Source organism: Scyliorhinus torazame, chromosome 15 (assembly GCF_047496885.1).
Source record: "Scyliorhinus torazame isolate Kashiwa2021f chromosome 15, sScyTor2.1, whole genome shotgun sequence".
Taxonomy (NCBI): domain Eukaryota; kingdom Metazoa; phylum Chordata; class Chondrichthyes; order Carcharhiniformes; family Scyliorhinidae; genus Scyliorhinus; species Scyliorhinus torazame.
Genome location: NC_092721.1, coordinates 128,146,485 through 128,164,507, shown reverse-complemented (window position 1 = coordinate 128,164,507; position 18,023 = coordinate 128,146,485).

The following is an 18,023-nucleotide window of genomic DNA, read 5'->3' as shown; positions in this document are numbered from 1 at the left end:
TCTCTGTAACCCCAAATATCGCCACCTAAGGATCCGAGTCCACCTCCTACCCCACTATCCTGGCTAGGACCGGGAACAGCCCCATCAGCCCCGCTCAGAATCTTCCCAATTTTTCATAACCCCAAAACATGTGGCATGATTCGCTGGCCCCCGCCAACGCCTCTCACACTCATCTGCTACACTCTGGAAGAACCCACTCATTCTCACCCGAGTCATATGCACCCTGTGTACCACCTTAAACTGTGTCAGGCTCATCCTTGCACAGGAGGAGGTCCCGTTTATCCTTCGCAGTGCCTCACTCCATACTCCCCAATTGATCTCTCCTCCCAATTCCCCTTCCCATTTCTCCTTGATCTTTACCACCCGTTCATCTTCCACATCCGGAAGCAGCAGTCGCTCCAGCAGGGTGTGTCCCGGCAACCTAGGGAACCATCCTCCCGCATTTCCTTCCTATGCTGGTGGAATTCCTCCTTAATAAAAGCCATCAACTGCTCCATCTGGTACCTTTCACCTTGCACCAGCCCTTCCCCCGCTGCGGTGCCACAGATTTCCTCCAAATCTTTGGCCAGGTCTCTCACCGTCTTCTGCCGGGTTTGGTAACCAGCGGACATTCCACTCCTGGGGGAAACAACTCCTCCAACATTTACCTACACCTTTACCGCAAAATTCCACCCAATATCGGGTTAGAAGATATCTTTTCTGTGCCCTCAAGCAGGGGCTGCTCTGTGTGCAACCACTCGCACCATGGCCGCCACTGGAAGTCCTATTTCCTTCATCATAACTGGATCTCATTATCAGATTCTATCTAAAATGGACTAAATTGGGTCTCCCCTTGACTGGTGTTGATGCCACATACACATCCTATGACCTGCCTTCACCTGATCAATGCTAGCATTCAGTGAAATATTACCTGTTAGCAATATAGCGATTATCTTCATTGCTTCATGCACTCCTCTCCAAAATACGTCAAGGTTTCCATATCTTCCCCAGCCTCTTTGCATAATTCTATACAGAATATGCTTAGTCAGTTGGCTTTTCTCCAGTCAGGGAATTCTGCAGCCTCCACTACCATCCAGCTAAAAGCTATCCACCACAGTCTTCTCCACATCTCGGCATGTGTTGCTGACAAAAGCAATAATGGTTCTGTTACGGGTAGCACAGACCTGATTACTTATTGAATTTCCATTGCTTCTCTTTGGCATCTGAGTGGTGGAGTAAGTGGGGGAGTATGTCTGAATTGATACCAGGCCAATACACGGATTGCCTTGCATGTCACTTACATTTTTCAATACCCTGCTGTCATAGAACATACATAGAACATAGAAAATACAGCACAGAACAGGCCCTTCAGCCCATGATGTTGTGCCGAACCTTTGTCCTAGATTAATCATAGATTATCATTGAATTTACAGTGCAGAAGGAGGCCATTCGGCCCTTTGAGTCTGCACCGACTCTTGGAAAGAGCACCCCACCCAAACTCAACACCTCCACCCAACACCAAGGGCAATTTTGGACACTAAGGGCAATTTATCATGGCCAATCCACCTACCCTGCACATCTTTGGACTGTGGGAGGAAACCAGAGCACCCGGAGGAAACCCACGCAGACACAGGGAGGATGTGCATACTCCGCACAGACAGTGACCCAAGCCAGAATCGAACCTGGGACCCTGGAGCTGTGAAGCAATTGTGCTATCCACAATGCTACCGTGCTGCCCTTAAAAACAAATAAATCTACACTATATCATTTTACCGTAATCCATGTACCTATCCAATAGCTGCTTGAAGGTCCCTAATGTTTCCGACTCAACTACTTCCACATGCAGTGCATTCCATGCCCCCACTACTCTCTGGGTAAAGAACCTACCTCTGATATCCCTCCTATATCTTCCACCTTTCACCTTAAATTTATGTCCCCTTGTAATGGTTTGTTCCACCCGGGGAAAAAGTCTCTGACTGTCTACTCTATCTATTCCCCTGATCATCTTATAAACCTCTATCAAGTCGCCCCTCGTCCTTCTCCGTTCTAATGAGAAAAGGCCTAGCACCCTCAACCTTTCCTCGTAAGACCTACTCTCCATTCCAGGTAACATCCTGGTAAATCTTCTTTGCACTTTTTCCAAAGCTTCCACATCCTTCCTAAAATGAGGTGACCAGAACTGTACACAGTACTCCAAATGTGGCCTTACCAAAGTTTTGTACAGCTGCATCATCACCTGACGGCTCTTAAATTCAATCCCTCTGTTAATGAACGCGAGCACACCATAGGCCTTCTTCACAGCTCTATCCACTTGAGTGGCAACTTTCAAAGATGTATGAACATAGACCCCCAAGATATCTCTGCTCCTCCACATTGCCAAGAACTCTACCGTTAACCCTGTATTCCGCATTCATATTTGTACTTCCAAAATGGACAACCTCACACTTTTCAGGGTTAAACTCCATCTGCCACTTCTCAGCCCAGCTCTGCATCCTATCTATGTCTCTTTGCAGCCGACAACAGCCCTCCTTACTATCCACAACTCCACCAATCTTCGTATCGTCTGCAAATTTACTGACCCACCCTTCAACTCCCTCATCCAAGTCATTAATGAAAATCCTTCATGGATCTGGTAAGAATCTGTCTTCTCAACTTTGTAGGAATGACTACTCTATCCGGTTTGAGTAAAAATCCATTTCCCACAAGCGGTCACCTTTAACACTTCTGAAGCTGGAATAGCTTGACCATCAATGTGGTGAATCACTCGCTGCAAAACTGCATCCTTTGCAGTTTATTCTTTAATTAGTCTTAATTTGACATCAGAAACGGGTAGTGTGTCAGCTAGCATGTCAGCTTGAGCTTCTATCACCTGCACAAGATTTGGAATCTTATCTTCATGTTCAGTAGCTCATGATAAGGTATATGCAAGGATCAGATCTTTTCCTGGAGTATATACTGGACAAAAATCATATTTTCTTAGTCTCATTAGCATTCTTTGCGATCTGGGCGTCATGTAATTTGGGCTCTTGTGTCATTTATATGCACAAGCGGCCTATAATCAGTCTCAATCACAAATGTAGGTAGACCATAAACATAACAGTGAAATCTTTAAACACCTGTCAACAGACCAAGACATTCTTTCTCAATCTGTGCGTAGCGTTGTTCTGTGGGCATCATGACTCGATCAAAACAGATCATTTGAAGTCTTCTGTAGAAGAACAGCACCTATCCCATTTTGACTCGCATCCGTCAAGATTTTTGTCTCCTATGTCGGATCGAAAAATGTGAGAACTGGGGCGGTGGTCAGTGCGGATTTCAGATCGGACCAATCATTAACATGTTGTGAATTCCAAGAAAAAGAAACATTTTTCTTGATCAATTGTCGAAGAGCTGTTGTCCTAGACAAAAGATTCGGAATACATTTGTCAACAAAGTTGACAACTCCAAACATTCTCAAGACTGTTTTTTTTGTTTTTTTGAACAGGCATTGTGTATAGCTTTAACTTTCCCACTGTCTGGTTGTACACCATCCTGAGATATGAGATCTACCAGAAACTTCAGTTTGGAAATCCCAAATTGACGCTTGGATTTGCTGAGCTTCAATCCATATGAATCAATGTGTTTAGTACTTGTAGTAGCTTGGAATTGTGCTCTTCTGGTGTTGCAGACCAAATGATAATATCAGCAATGTACACCGGTATCCCATCGATACCTTCTGCAACAGCGGATTCAAAGTACAGACCTTTCTGCTGGACTTATCAAGTTGTAGCTGCCAAAATTCTTTCGAGGCATCTAACTTTGAGAAAATTTTTGCGTGTGCCATCTCTCCTGTAATTTCTTCATGCTTAGGAATTGGATAGTGCTCTCTCCTGATATTCTTGTTCCGATCCTTTGGGTCTATACATATTCAGAGATCACCATTAGGCTTTCATACACATACTATAGAACTAACCCAATCCGTCGGTTCAGTTACCTTGGATATGGTGTTCAGTTGCTGCATACGATCAATTTCTTGCGTGAGGCGTTCTTTGAGAGAGGCTGGTACTCTTCTCGGAGGATGTATTACTGGTGTAGCATTTTCTTTAAGCAATATTTTATTGACAAACGATAACATTCCCATACCAGTAAACACATTTGGAAACTGAGCAAGGATGTCCTCAATTCCATCTTGCTGTGAACCAACACATTGATTGGTGCTGTGAATCTTTTTCATAAGATTCAGCATTAAACAAGCATCAACACCTGGTAGAGATGATTTATTGGCATCAACTGTTTCAAATTGCACTGGCAGATGGATATCATTGTTGCTTACTGTTAGACAACACAATTCTCTTGTGCTGATTGTGTTGCCATTGTAATCCGTCAATTGGCATTTAGTAGCTTTAATTAGAAGAGGACACTGTACTTCAGAGAGGTCTGATTCAGTGATTAAACTGGCATGAGCTCCAGTATCCAACTTGAAAAAACTTTGGACCCATTTACTATTAATGGCACATTACAATCTTTCTTCATATGACAGATAGATCTGCTTTAAATGTCATGTTTCAGCATTATCAACCGTGTTGACTGCATCAACAAAGAATGTGTTTTCTAAATCGTATTGTTGTGCTTCAACATCGGAATGAGAAATGTTTTCTTCATTTGATCCGTTTTGCACACTTTGAATCTTCATGGCATTGTTAAAAGAGCGTTTTGTTTTAATATGAGGCTTTGTTTTTACTTGAACCGCACTGAGAAGCGTATTGATTAGGTTTGCCACAGTTTGCGCATACATTTCTGATGTCCTGGCATTTTTTTCTCTGGTGGGCGTGGCCACATGTCACCAAGGTGCTTAGGTCATCAGCAAAATGGCCACCAGCTGCAGTGCTCTGTTTGTTCAACTGCACCACAGCATTAATGGCGTCAGCCACATTGTCTTCTTTCGGATCTTTTACCCGGGATCGCATTTCTGCATACTGACTCGCAAGCTCACTCGCTCGACATAAACTTATTGCGTCTTCTAATGATAAATTGTGCTGCCTAAGCAAATGCTCACAAAGTTTTTCATTTTTAATACCAAACACGATTGGATCACAGAGGAGGGAATCTGTCAGCATAGAAAAATTGCAAGTCTGTGCTCTTAAACGGAGACTCGTGACGAACGAATTACCGATTTTCCTTATTTTTGCACCCGTTTTTTAAACATATAATTTTTCATGTGTTTCATTAATTTAAGCCTTACAATGCCGATCAAACCTTTCCATTACTGCATTAAAAAAAAATGTGTTGTCAGTATCTTCAAAGCGAAATGAATTAAATGGCTTGTGGTCCAGCCACAATGAGAAACAGCACAATTTTTCACTGGTCACTGGTTGACCCTAGAGCTGAAGCAGAAAGATACAAATGAAACTGTTGCTAAAATTTTACCAGAGGTTTTGAAGTGTTTGGGAGTATGCAGACCTTCCACTTCTTCTTGTTTCACTCTGTGCTTCTTGATGCGAATGGCTTGTAGAGTGCAATGGGTTTTTTTTTCACAAAGATTATTTTTCTCTCGACAAAGTTTTTTTTTGACAATCTTCTTGCTAATCTAACTAAACTTAACTAAAAACAGTCAGCAACCACTCCTAGTACCATGTTGTGTTCTTGGTTTCAGTTCTTTCAGGATGATAAAGATTGTAGTGCTAACAAAGAACAGCAAGCTGTGTTTAATAAACAAAGCTAATTTATTATACTACACTCAATTAGATTCAAACATATTACTAAGGAATTAATGAAGTAAAGATTAAACTACAAATCTACACTATTAACTATACTATTAGTTCAACTATCTCACAACGACTCTGTCTTGCTCTCTTCCACTATCTCCATCTATCTCCAACCATCTCCCTCTATCACCCAGAAGTCAAGAAGGCATGTGATATTTATATGGTTGCTATATAGCACCATCTAGTGACTAGAGTAGTAACATAACATTAACCCTTTATGTGCTTTACGATATCCACAAATCGTGACACCGCTCTCCACCGAGTCCAGCGCGGTCTGGGCATCCCCCGTGACCACCTCATCATTGCTGGCAGACCACCAGAGCCGTACCTCTGAAGCCTCATCTGTGCTGCTGGAAAAGAGATGTGCAACCAGCTCATTGTGTTCTTCATCCGTCTCACCCTCCAGGCCATCACTTTCTGCATTATCGTCAACAACTTCGAGCAGATATTCGTAGTAATTGTCCTCAGATTCAGTATCATCTGCAATGATTTCACCTGAAAAATATAACATCGTATATGGAATTATTTGATCATGAAATAGAGCGCCAAGTTCAAAATCAGAGCGTTCTTATTATGTTCATTCTTTCTTCAGATTTTGTTTTCATCTTTGTTTTTCAGATTCTTCTGGTTCCTCGCCGTGATGAAATCGATGAAAAACTGTTCTTCGGTATTTGTCTCATCAACTGCATGCACCGCTCATGCATGGTCCATGGTAGAACGTGCAAATGATTAATGAAGGTTTCGGGTCACTGAAGCTGCATGACCGTGCCTTCAGCCTCAAGTCCGTGATAAAACTATCAAATGATTCACCAGGTCTCTGGATACGCATATGGAAGATATAGCACTCAAATGTTTCATTCTTCTTAGGGAAACAATGCTTATTGAAGTGCTTCATCATTTCATCAAAGTTCTTGTGATCTGTGCGGAGAAGGCTTTTGATCGGGTGGAGTGGGATTACCTGTAGGAGGCGCTGGGAAGGTGTGGGTTTGGTGGTGAGGGCTTCATTGACTGGGTGTGGTTGCTCTATCAGGCACCAGTAGCAAGTGTGCGTACGAAGCGGCTGAGATCGGGGTATTTTAAACTACATCGAGAGACGAGGCAAGGTTGCCCCCTCTCCCCGTTACTGGTTGCTCTGGCCATAGAACCATTGGCCATGGCGTTAAGAGCCTCTAGGAACTGGAAAGGGCTGGTTCAGAGGGGGGGGGGGGGGGGGGGGTGGGGGTGGAGCATCGGGTCTCGCTTTACGCAGATGACCTGCTCTTGTATATTTCAGGCCCATTGGAGGGGATGGAGGAAGTAATGCGAATCTTGGGGGAATTCGGCAATTTTCCGGGATATAAATTGAACATGGGGAAAAGCGAGATGTTCGTGATCCAGGCAAGAGGGCAGGAGAAGAGACTGGGAGAGCTGCCGTTTAGAATGGTAGGAACGAGCTTTCGATGTCTGGGAATCCAGGTGGCCCGCGAATGGGAGGCACTGCACAAGTTTTTAAAAAATATATATTTATTCAAATTTGTCAACAAATTTTCAACAAAACCCCCCCCCCCAACAAAAAGAAAGAAACAAGAACACAACGATCAGAAATTATACATTGGATTTCCCCCATATACAATAACCCCCCATATAACATTTAAGAACACAAGTAGGGAAACCCCCCCCCACCTTCACCCAAACGCCACGCCAAAAGAACCCCCCCCCCCCGCCCTTGGGCTCCGGCTGCTGCTGACCTCCTCCAACGCTCCGTGAGATAGTCTAGGAACGGTTGCCACCGCCTGAGGAATCCTTACACAGACACTTGCAAGGCAAACTTTATCCTCTCCAGCTTGATGAACCCTGCCATGTCATTGATCCAAGCTTCCACACTAGGGGGCTTCACATCTTTCCATAGTAGCAAAATCCTCCGCCGGGCTACCAGGGATGCAAAGGCCAGAATACCGGCCTCTTTCGCCTCCTGCACTCCCGGCTCGTCCGATACCCCAAATAATGCCAATCCCCAGCTCGGCTTGACCCGGGCGTTCACCACCTTGGACATAGTCCTCGCAAAACCCCTCCAAAACCCATCCAGCGCCGGGCACGACCAGAACATATGGATGTGATTTGCCGGGCTCCCCGAGCACCTCCCACATCTGTCCTCCACCCCAAAGAACCTACTCAACCTCGCCCCTGTCATATACGCTCTGTGAGTAACTTTGAACTGTATTAGGCTGAGCCTGGCACAAGAGGAGGAAGAATTAACCCTACTCAGGGCATCAGCCCATAGACCCTCATCTATCTCTTTCCCAAGCGCCTCCTCCCACTTGCCCTTTAACTCCTGCACCAAGGCCTCCTCCTCTTCCTTCAGCTCCTGGTAAATCGCCGAAACCTTGCCTTCTCCAACCCATACACCCGAAATCACCCTGTCCTGAATCCCACGTGCCGGAAGCAGCGGGAATTCCCTCACCTGCCGCCTCACAAACGCCCACACTTGCATGTACCTGAAAGCGTTTCCCTGGGGTAGCCCAAACTTCTCCTCCAGCGCCGCTAGGCTCGCAAATGTCCCATCGATGAACAGGTCCCCCATTCTTCTAATCCCTGCCGGATGCCAGCTCCGAAACCCCCCATCCATCCTTCCCGGGATGAACCGATGATTCTCCCGAATCGGGGACCAAACCGAGGCTCCCACCTCGCCCCTGTGTCGCCTCCACTGCCCCCAGATCTTCAGCGTTGCCGCCACCACCGGACTCGTGGTGTACCTTGTGTCGTGTTGGGTGTTCCGATATACAAACGAACCAACACGGTTGTAGATGGTACAACTCTGTTTTATTATTCTGTACAATAACAACTGTTAACTTCTGGCTGTGGTTCGTACTTCACCAGTTAACCTGTGGACCCAGCCCTAGCACTATCTTAGTGAGGCACTCAGCACATGGTGTATGTCTGAGTGGCAGGCTGTGAGCTCTGTGCTCTGAGCTATCTCCTGGTAGAATGAACGGGAACTGTGGTGTTCCCTGTTTTATAGTGCGTGTGCTCTCACTGGTGATTGGCTGTGATGTTGCGTGTGTGTTGATTGGTCCGTCTACCTGTCCATCAGTGTGTGTGTGTGATTGCACCATGATATGTTAATATGGATATCATGACACCTTGTCGGCGAGAGCGGCAGCGGTGCTGTCACCAGCACCCTCAGGCTCGTGCCCACACAGGACGCCATCTCTAGCCTCTTCCACGCCACCCCCTCTCCCTCCATTACCCACTTACCCATTACCCATCGCCACATTGGCTGCCCAATAATAGCCACACAGATTCGGCAGCGCCAGCCCCCCCCCTTGTCCCTGCTACGCTCCAGAAACACTCTCTTCACCCTCGGGGTCTTATTCGCCCACACAAAGCCCATAATGCTCCTGCTTACCCGTTTGAAAAAGGCCTTGGAGATCATAATGGGAAGGCACTGGAACACAAAGAGAAACCTCGGGAGGACCGTCATTTTGACCGACTGCACCCTACCCGCTAGTGAGAGTGGCAGCATATCCCATCTTTTGAAATCCTCCTCCATCTGCTCCACCAACTGTGTCAAATTGAGCTTGTGCAGGGCCCCCCAACTCCTAGCTACTTGGATCCCTAGGTACTGAAAGCTTCTTTCCGCCCTCTTCAGCGGTAGCTCGTCTATCCCGCTTCCCTGGTCCCCTGAATGCACCACAAAGAGCTCACACTTCCCTACGTTGAGTTTATACCCCGAAAAGTCCCCAAACTCCCTAAGGATCCGCATGACCTCCGCCATCCCCTCCACTGGATCCGCCACATACAACAACAGATCGTCGGCATACAACGACACCCGGTGTTCCTCTCCCCCCCGGACCAGTCCCCTCCATTTCCTGGACTCCCTCGGTGCCATGGCCAGCGGCTCAATTGCCAGTGCAAACAACAAGGGGGACAAGGGGCACCCCTGCCTCGTCCCCCGGTACAGACGAAAGTACTCCGACCTCCGCCGGTTCGTCGCCACACTCGCCACTGGGGCTCTATATAGCAGCCTGACCCAACCGATGAACCCCTCCCCGAACCGAGACCTCCGCAACACTTCCCAAAGATACTCCCATTCCACCCAATCAAAGGCCTTCTCTCCACGTCCATAGCTGCCACTACCTCCGCTTCCCCCTCCACCTAGGGCATCATAATCACATTGAGGAGCCTCCGCACATTTATGTTTAGCTGCCTACCCGTCACAAATCCCGTCTGGTCCTCATGGACACCGGGACACCCCCGGGACACAGTCCTCAATTCTCGTAGCCAGCACCTTCGCCAGCAACTTAGCGTCAACATTGAGGAGCGAGATCGGTCTATACGACCCACATTGCAATGGATCCTTGTCCCGCTTCAAAATCAAAGAAATTAGCGTCCTGGACATTGTCGGGGGCAAGGTCCCCCCCCCGCTCCCTCGCCTTATTAAAAGTCCTCACTAGCAACGGGCCCAGCAGGTCCACGTATTTCCTGTAGAATTCAACCGGGAACCCATCCGGCCCCCGGGGCCTTCCCCGCCTGCATGCTCCCCAATCCTTTAACCAGCCCAATCGGCGCCCTCAAACCAGCCACCTTCTCCTCCTCCACCCTCGGGAACCTCAGCTGATCTAGGAATCGTCGCATCCCCTCTTACCCCGCTGTGGGCTCAGACCTGCACAGATCCCCATAGAAGTCTCTAAATACCTTGTTTATTCTCACCGCACTCCACACCGTATTCCCCCCTCAATCCTTAACTCCACCAATCTCCCTCGCTGCCTCCCTCTTACGAAGCTGATGTGCCAGCATCCGACTCGCCTTCTCCCCATACTCATACGTCGCCCCCTGCGCTTTCCTCCACTGTGCCTCTGCTTTTCCCGTGGTCAACAGGTCGAATTCCGTCTGGAGGTTCCGTCACTCCCTAAGTAGCCCCTCCTGGGGGCCTCTGCATACCTCCTGTCTACCCGTAGAATCTCCCCCACCAACCTCTCCCTCTCCCTCCCCTCTCTCTTCTCCATGTGGGCCCTAATGGAGATTAGCTCTCCCCTGACCACCGCCTTTCACGCCTCCCAGACTACCCCCACCTGCACCTCCCCGTTGTCGTTGGCCTCCAAATATCTTTCAATACCCGCCTGCACCCCCCCTCATCCGCCAACAGTCCCACATCAAGGCGCCACAGCGGGCGCTGGTCCCTCTCCTCCCCCAACTCCAGCTCCACCCAATGCGGGGCGTGGTCCGAGATGGCTATGGCCGAATATTCCGTTCCCTCCACTTTCGGGATTAGCGCCCTACTCAAAATGAAAAAATCTATCCAGGAGTAGGCTCTATGGACGAGGGAAAAGAAGGAAAATTCCCTGGCCTGCGGCCTGGCAAACCTCCGTGGATCCATTCCCCCCATCTGGTCCATAAACCCCCTGAGCACCTTGGCCGCAGCTGGCCTCTTACCCATCCTGGACCTAGAACGGTCCAGTGCTGGGTCCAGCACCGTGTTGAAGTCCCCCCCCCCCCCCATTATCAAGCTTCCTACCTCCAGATCCGGAATCCGACCCAGCATGCGTTTCATAAATCCGGCATCATCCCAATTCGGGGCATATACGTTCACCAGTACCACCTGCACCCCCTGCAACCTATCACTCACCATCACATATCGACCTCCATTATCCACTACAATATTCAGTGCCTCGAATGACACCCGCTTCCCCACCAGTATTGCAACCCCTCTGTTCTTCGCATCGAGCCCTGAATGAAAGACCTGCCCTACCCATCCCTTTCTCAGCCTAACCTGATCTGCCACCTTCAGATGTGTCTCCTGGAGCATAACCACGTCTGCCTTCAGTCCCTTTAAGTGCGCGAACACCCGGGCCCTCTTTACCGGCCCGTTCAGGCCCCTCACATTCCAAATTATCAGCCGGATCGGGGGGGCTACTCGCCCCCCCCCCCCCCCCCCCACACCCCCCTGCCGACTAGCCATCTCCTTTTCTAGGTCAGCCACGTGCCCGCGCCTCCCGCACCCTCCAGTCCCCCAGGCGGTGGACCCCCGCCCCGACTACCTCTCCTACTTCCAGCTCCCTTTTGGCCAATGCAGCAGCAACCCAGTTCCCCCCCTCCCTCCTCGCTAGATCCTCATCTAGCCATTTTTCTCCCCCATGACACTCCCGTAAGTCAGCTGACTCCTGCTGACCCAGGCCTCTCCCGCCATTCCATCGACCCCCCCCAGTGTGAGAATCCCGCCACCCCTTGGCAGTCAGTGTGCACTCCTATACAGCACCGCCCCCCCCCTCCCCCGGCCCCGCCCCCATCCTTCCCTAACATGGTAAAAAGCCCGCGCTTTCCTGAGCCGCCCCCGCCCCCTCTGGAGCAGCTTCTTTTTGGGGCCTTACCCCAACACCCCATCCCCGGGCCTCCACCCACCTCTTCCTCCGCGGGGCCCTGCCCCTCCAAGACCGACGCCCACACTCTCCCACAGCCCCCACATCAAATCCATTCACCCATCCCCACCCAGCACTCAAGCAAAAAGAACATTCCCCAAACGCGGTAAACACAGTAAACATCCCCCCACGACAAACCCTCAATTTGAGTCCAACTTTTCAGTCTGTATTAAGTTCCATGCCTCATCAGGCATTTCAAAATAGTGGTGCCGATCTTGGAACGTGACCCACAATCGCGCTGGCTACAGTATACCGAACTTCACCCCCTTCCGATGGAGCACCGCCTTAGCCCGGTTAAAACCAGCCCACTTCTTAGTCACTTCCGCACTCCAGTCCTGATAAATTCGGATCTTCGTGTTCTCCCACCTGCTGCTCTGCTCTTGTTTGGCCCATCTCAGGACACACTCTCTGTCCACAAAGTGGTGGAACCTCACCACTACAGCCCTTGGCGGCTCGTTGGCCTTGGGTCTCCTTGCCAGGACCCGATGAGCCCCATCCAGCTCCAGGGGCCTCGGGAAAGCTCCCGCGCCCATCAGCGAATTGAGCATCGTGCTCATATATGCCCCGGCATCGGGCCCCTCCACTCCTTCAGGGAGACCCAGGATCCGAAGATTCTTCCTCCTCGACCTATTCTCCAGGTCCTCGAATTTTTCTGCCCACCTCTTGTGCAGTGCCTCGTGCGCCTCCACCTTCACCGCCAGGCCCAAGATCTCGTCCTCGTTCTCTGAAGCTTTTTGCCGCACCTCCCGGATCGCTGCCCCTTGGGCCTTCTGGGTCTCAACCAGCTTCTCAATCGCTGCCTTCATTGGCGCCAGCATTTCTGTCTTCAGCTCCTCAAAGCAGCGTTTAAGAAACTCCTGCTGTTCCTGTGACCACTGCGCCCACGCTGCTTGGTCGCCACCCGCCGCCATCTTGCTTTTCCTCCCTCGCACTTTTCACTGCACCAGGATCACTTTTTTAGCCGCTCCACTCCTAGTCCAATCCATATAATGTCAAGGAGACCTTGCTGTCACCTTCCCACACTGGAAGCCGTTGAACAATTGCCGTTGGGGCCCCTCTGATGAGCCCAAAAGTCCGTTCCCGGCGGGAGCTGCCGAACGTGTGACCTACGTAGGCAACCGGAAGTCGGCACTGCACAAGTTAAACCTATCCCGGCTCGTAGAACAAGTGAAAGAGGACTTTAAGAGATGGGACATGCTCCCGCTATCACTGGCGGGGAGGGTACAAACTATGAAAATGACTGTCCTCCCCAGATTTCTGTTTGGCTTTCAGTGCTTCCCCATCTTCATCCCGAGGGCCTTTTTCAAGCGGGTGAATAAGGTTAATTTGGGCTTTGTGTGGCCGAGTAAAACCCCGCGAGTGAAGGAAGTGTTGCTGGAGTGTAGTCGAGGGGGGGGGGGTTGGCGCTGCCATACTTTTGCAATTACTACTGGACGGCTAATGTAGCCAAGATTAGAAAGTGGGTAGTGGGGGAGGGGTCGGTGTGGGAGCGGATGGAGGCGGTGCCATGTAAAGACACAAGTTTGGGAGCACTGATAACGGCACCTCTTCCGTTCTCGCTGGCCCAATACTCCACAAGTCCGATGGTGGTGGCGGCACAGAGAATCTGGGGGCAGTGGAGGAGATATAAGAGAGTGGAGGGAGCATCGGTTTGGACCCCGATTTATAATAATCATCGGTTTGTACCGGGTAGGCTGGATGGTGGGTTCCGGAGATGGCAGAGGGCAGGAATTAGGAGGATGGGGGATTTATAGACGGGAGCTTCCCCAGCTTGAAAGCCTTGGAGGATAAATTTGAATTGCCAGCAGTGAATGGGTTTAGGTATCTGCATGTGTGAGACTTTTTGAGAAGGCAGGTTCCGGCCTTCCTGCTGCTGCCGCCATGGGAGATACAGGATAGAGTAGCTCCAGTACCTGGGTGGGAGAGGGGAAGGTATCAGATGTTTACCAGGAACTGTTGGAATCGGAGGAAACTCCGGTGGAGGAGCTTAAGGCCAAGTGGGAAGACGAGCTAGGAGGAGAGATAGAGGCGTCTGTGGGCGAATGTCCTAAGCAGGGTTAATACATCCTCATCATGTGCCAGGCTTAGCCTGATACAATTCAAGGTAGTCCACCTGGCACACATGACGGTGGCCCGGGTGAGCAAGTTTTTTGAGGTAGAACACAGGTGTGCGAGGTGCGCGGGAAGCCCAGCAAATCATGCCCACATAGAACATAGAACAGACAGTGCAGAAGGAGGCCATTCGGCCCATCGAGTCTGCACCGACCTACTTAAGCCCTCACATCCACCCTATCCCCATAACCCAATAACCCCTCCTAACCTTTTTGGTCACAAAGGGCAATTTATTATGGCCAATCCACCTAACCTGCACGTCTTTGGACTGCGGGAGGAATCAGGACCACCCGGAGGAAACCCACGCACTCACGGGGAGAACGTGCAGACTCCGCACAGACAGTGACCCAGCGGGGAATCGAACCTGGGACGCTGGCGCTGTGAAGCCACACAAGTGCTATCCACTTGTGTTACTGTGCTGCCCGAATTTAGAGCATGTTTTGGGCATGCCCAAAGCTTAGAGGGTTTTGGCAGGGTTTCGCTAAGGCAATGTCCACGGTACTCAAAACACGGGTGGTGCTGAGTCCGGAGGTGGCGATTTTTGGAGTGTTGGGAGAGCCGGGAGTTCAGGGGGCAAAAGAGGCCGACATCTTTGCCTTTGCCTCCCTGGTAGCCCGGAAACGGATCTTGTTAATGTGGAGGGACTCGAAGCCCCCGTGTGTAGAGACCTGAGTTAGTGACATGGCTGGGTTTCTCAGTCTCGAGAAAGTTCACCTTAAGAGAGTCAATGGTTGGGTCACCCGGAGGTGGCAGCCGTTCGTCGACTTTCTCGGGGAAAATTAAAATGTCAGCAGATGCAGTATTCCAAAGGCGGGGGGGACTGGATTGTTATTTTATGGTTGGGGTGTGTGAAGATTGTGATGGGGTGGAAATGTTTGTGTCGCTGTTATTGTTATTATTATAAAAATTTGCAAATACCCTAATAAAAATATTTATTTAAAAAAAGTTCTTGTAATCCTCCCCATTATCATATAGGTTGTACGGTTTGAGCGCTTGTGGGCCTGCCACTGTTAGTAGCAATGCAATTTGCCTTTCATCAGGCTGAGCCTGTAGGCCCTGGGCCAAAACATAAAGTTGGAATTGCTGTTTGAACAGCCGCCAGTTCTCACCTACGTTACCAGACATCTGAACCTGGTGGCGGGTCCTCAGACTATCCATCTCGAGCTTCAGTATTTTCTTGCGCGTTGCACATCTCTAAATGTTGGAATGACCAAAGAACTGATCATCGACTTCAGGAAGCATAGCACGTCCACACTCCTAAATGGCTCCGAAGTGGAGATGGTCAATAGCTTTAAGTTCCTGGGGGTCACCATCAGCAACAATCTGTCCTGGTCCACTCACATTGATGCAACAGTCAAGAAAGCCCAACAATGGTGGCGCAGTGGGTTAGCACTGAGGCCTCACGGCGCCGAGGTCCCAGGTTCGATCCTGGTTCTGGGTCACTGTCCGTGTGACGTTTGCACATTCTCCCCGTGTTTGTGTGGGTTTCACCCCCACAACCCAAAGATGTGCAGGCTAGGTGGATTGGCCACGCTAAATTGCCCCTTAATTGGAAAAAATGAATTGGGTGTTCTAAATTTTAAAAAAAGAAAGCCCAACAACGTCTCTACTTCCTATGGAAGCTAGAGAAATTTTACATGTCTGCATCGACTCTCACAAACTTCTACAGATGTGCGATAGAGAGCATCCTATCTGGCAGCATCACAAACTGGTATGGCAACTTCGCGGTCCAAGATCGCAAGAAACTGCAGACTGTGGTGAACTCAGCCCAACGCATCACACAAACCTGCCACCCCCACATTGATTCTGTATACACTTCCTGCTGCCTCAGGAAGGCAAACAGCATTATCAGAGACCCCTCATACCCAGGCATTGCCTTCTTCCAGACCCTTCCATCAGGCAGAAGGTACAGAAGTCTGAAGACTCGCACATCCAGACATAGGAACAGCTTCTTCCCCACAACTACTAGACTCCTCAACGACTCCCCCTCGGACTGATCTGTAAGAACACTATTCACGACGCCCTATTCTGCTGTTGCTCATATATTTGTTTTGTTTGGTCCCTTGTTCCGCACTGTAACCAATCACTGTTTGTTGATGTACCATTTGTCAATGTTCTCTGTTGATTATTCTTTTTATCTACTATGTACATACTGTGTACGTTCTCGGCCGCAGAAAAATACCTTTCACTGTACTTCGGTACATGTGACAATAAATCAAATCAAATCAAATCGTCTCAGGCTGCAGTTCACCAGACCGGTCTTCAAGCTGAATGCCTAATGTTATCATTGCCGTTGCTATCTTTAAATCTTCAGCACCCTTGGTACCATGTTGTGTTTGGTATTTTATACCTTAAGAAGGATCCACCAAACATCTTGACTTGTCCAAACCAGAATCTTTTATTGAGTTCCGTGTGGTAAGATAGCAATCTGTTACAGAACATGTTATCTTGGAATTTGCTTATTATTCCTCTGGAATCTGCACCTAGCCCCGACCGATCAATTGTACATCTTATTACCCTCTGAATCTTCTTCTCAAGATGGCCGGATGTGCCTCCCCTTATATGGGAGTCATTGACCCCATGTCCTTGGTTTAGAAACCGCATGGTGAGTCTGCATCACTCCCTGTTGGTTGGAGGTGGCACACCATCCACCTATGATATAACACATAGGCATATCACTACACCCACCATTTTCTCCTGCTGGACATTTTTTTCCAATTCAGGGGCAATTTAGTGTGGCCAATCCACCTACCCTGCACATCTTGGGTTGTGGAGGTGAGACCCACACAGACACGGGAAAATGTGCAAATCGCCACACGGACAGTGACCCAGGGCCAGGATTGAACCTGGGTCCTCGGAGCCGTGAGGCAGCAATGCTAACCATTGTGCCACCATGCTTCCCCAACTGCTTCATTATCTAAGGAGTCACAAATGGTGCCAAACATTGTACAGTCATCTGCGAACACCACCACTTCTAACCTTATGATGGAAGAGAGGTCATTGATGAAGCAGCTGAAGATAGTTTGGCCTTGGACACTACCTTGAGGAACTCCTGCAGTGATATTCTGGAGTTGAGATGATTGACCTCCAACCACCACAACCATCTTCCTTTGTGCCAGATATGACTCCAACCAGCGGAGAATTTTCCCCTGATTCCCATTGAGCCCAGTTTAGCTAGGGCTCCTTGATGCCATACTCGATCGAATGCTACCTTCCTCAGAAGACTAAGGGAATTTGGCATGTCAACTGCGACTCTCACCAACTTTTATAGATGCACCAATGAAAGCATTAAGTTACGTGGATAATTGGAGCACATTCTGGGGAAGGTGGGACCTGTACAAACAGGACGGTTTGCACCTGAACCAGAGGGGCACCAATATCCTGGGAGGAACATTTGCTACGGCTCTTCGGGGGGGTTTAAACTAATTTGTCAGGGGATGGGAAAACGAGCTGTAGTCCAGAAGCCAGTGTTGAGAATAGTGAGGTACTGAGGAAGGTATCAAGGTCGCAGGAGTGTACCAGCAGGTGGGTTGAAGTGTGTCTACTTTAATGCAAGGAGCATCCGGAATAAGGTAGGTGAACTTGGAGCGTGGATTGGTACTTGGGACTACGTTGTTGTGGCCATTATGGAGACGTGGTTAGAACAGGGACAGGAATGGTTGTTGGAAGTTCCGGGGTATAGATGTTTCAGTAAGAGTAGGGAAGGTGGTAAAAGAGGTGGAGGAGTAGCATTGTTAATCAAGGATAGTTTAACGGCTGCAGAGAGGCAGTTCGAGGGGGATCTGCCTACTGA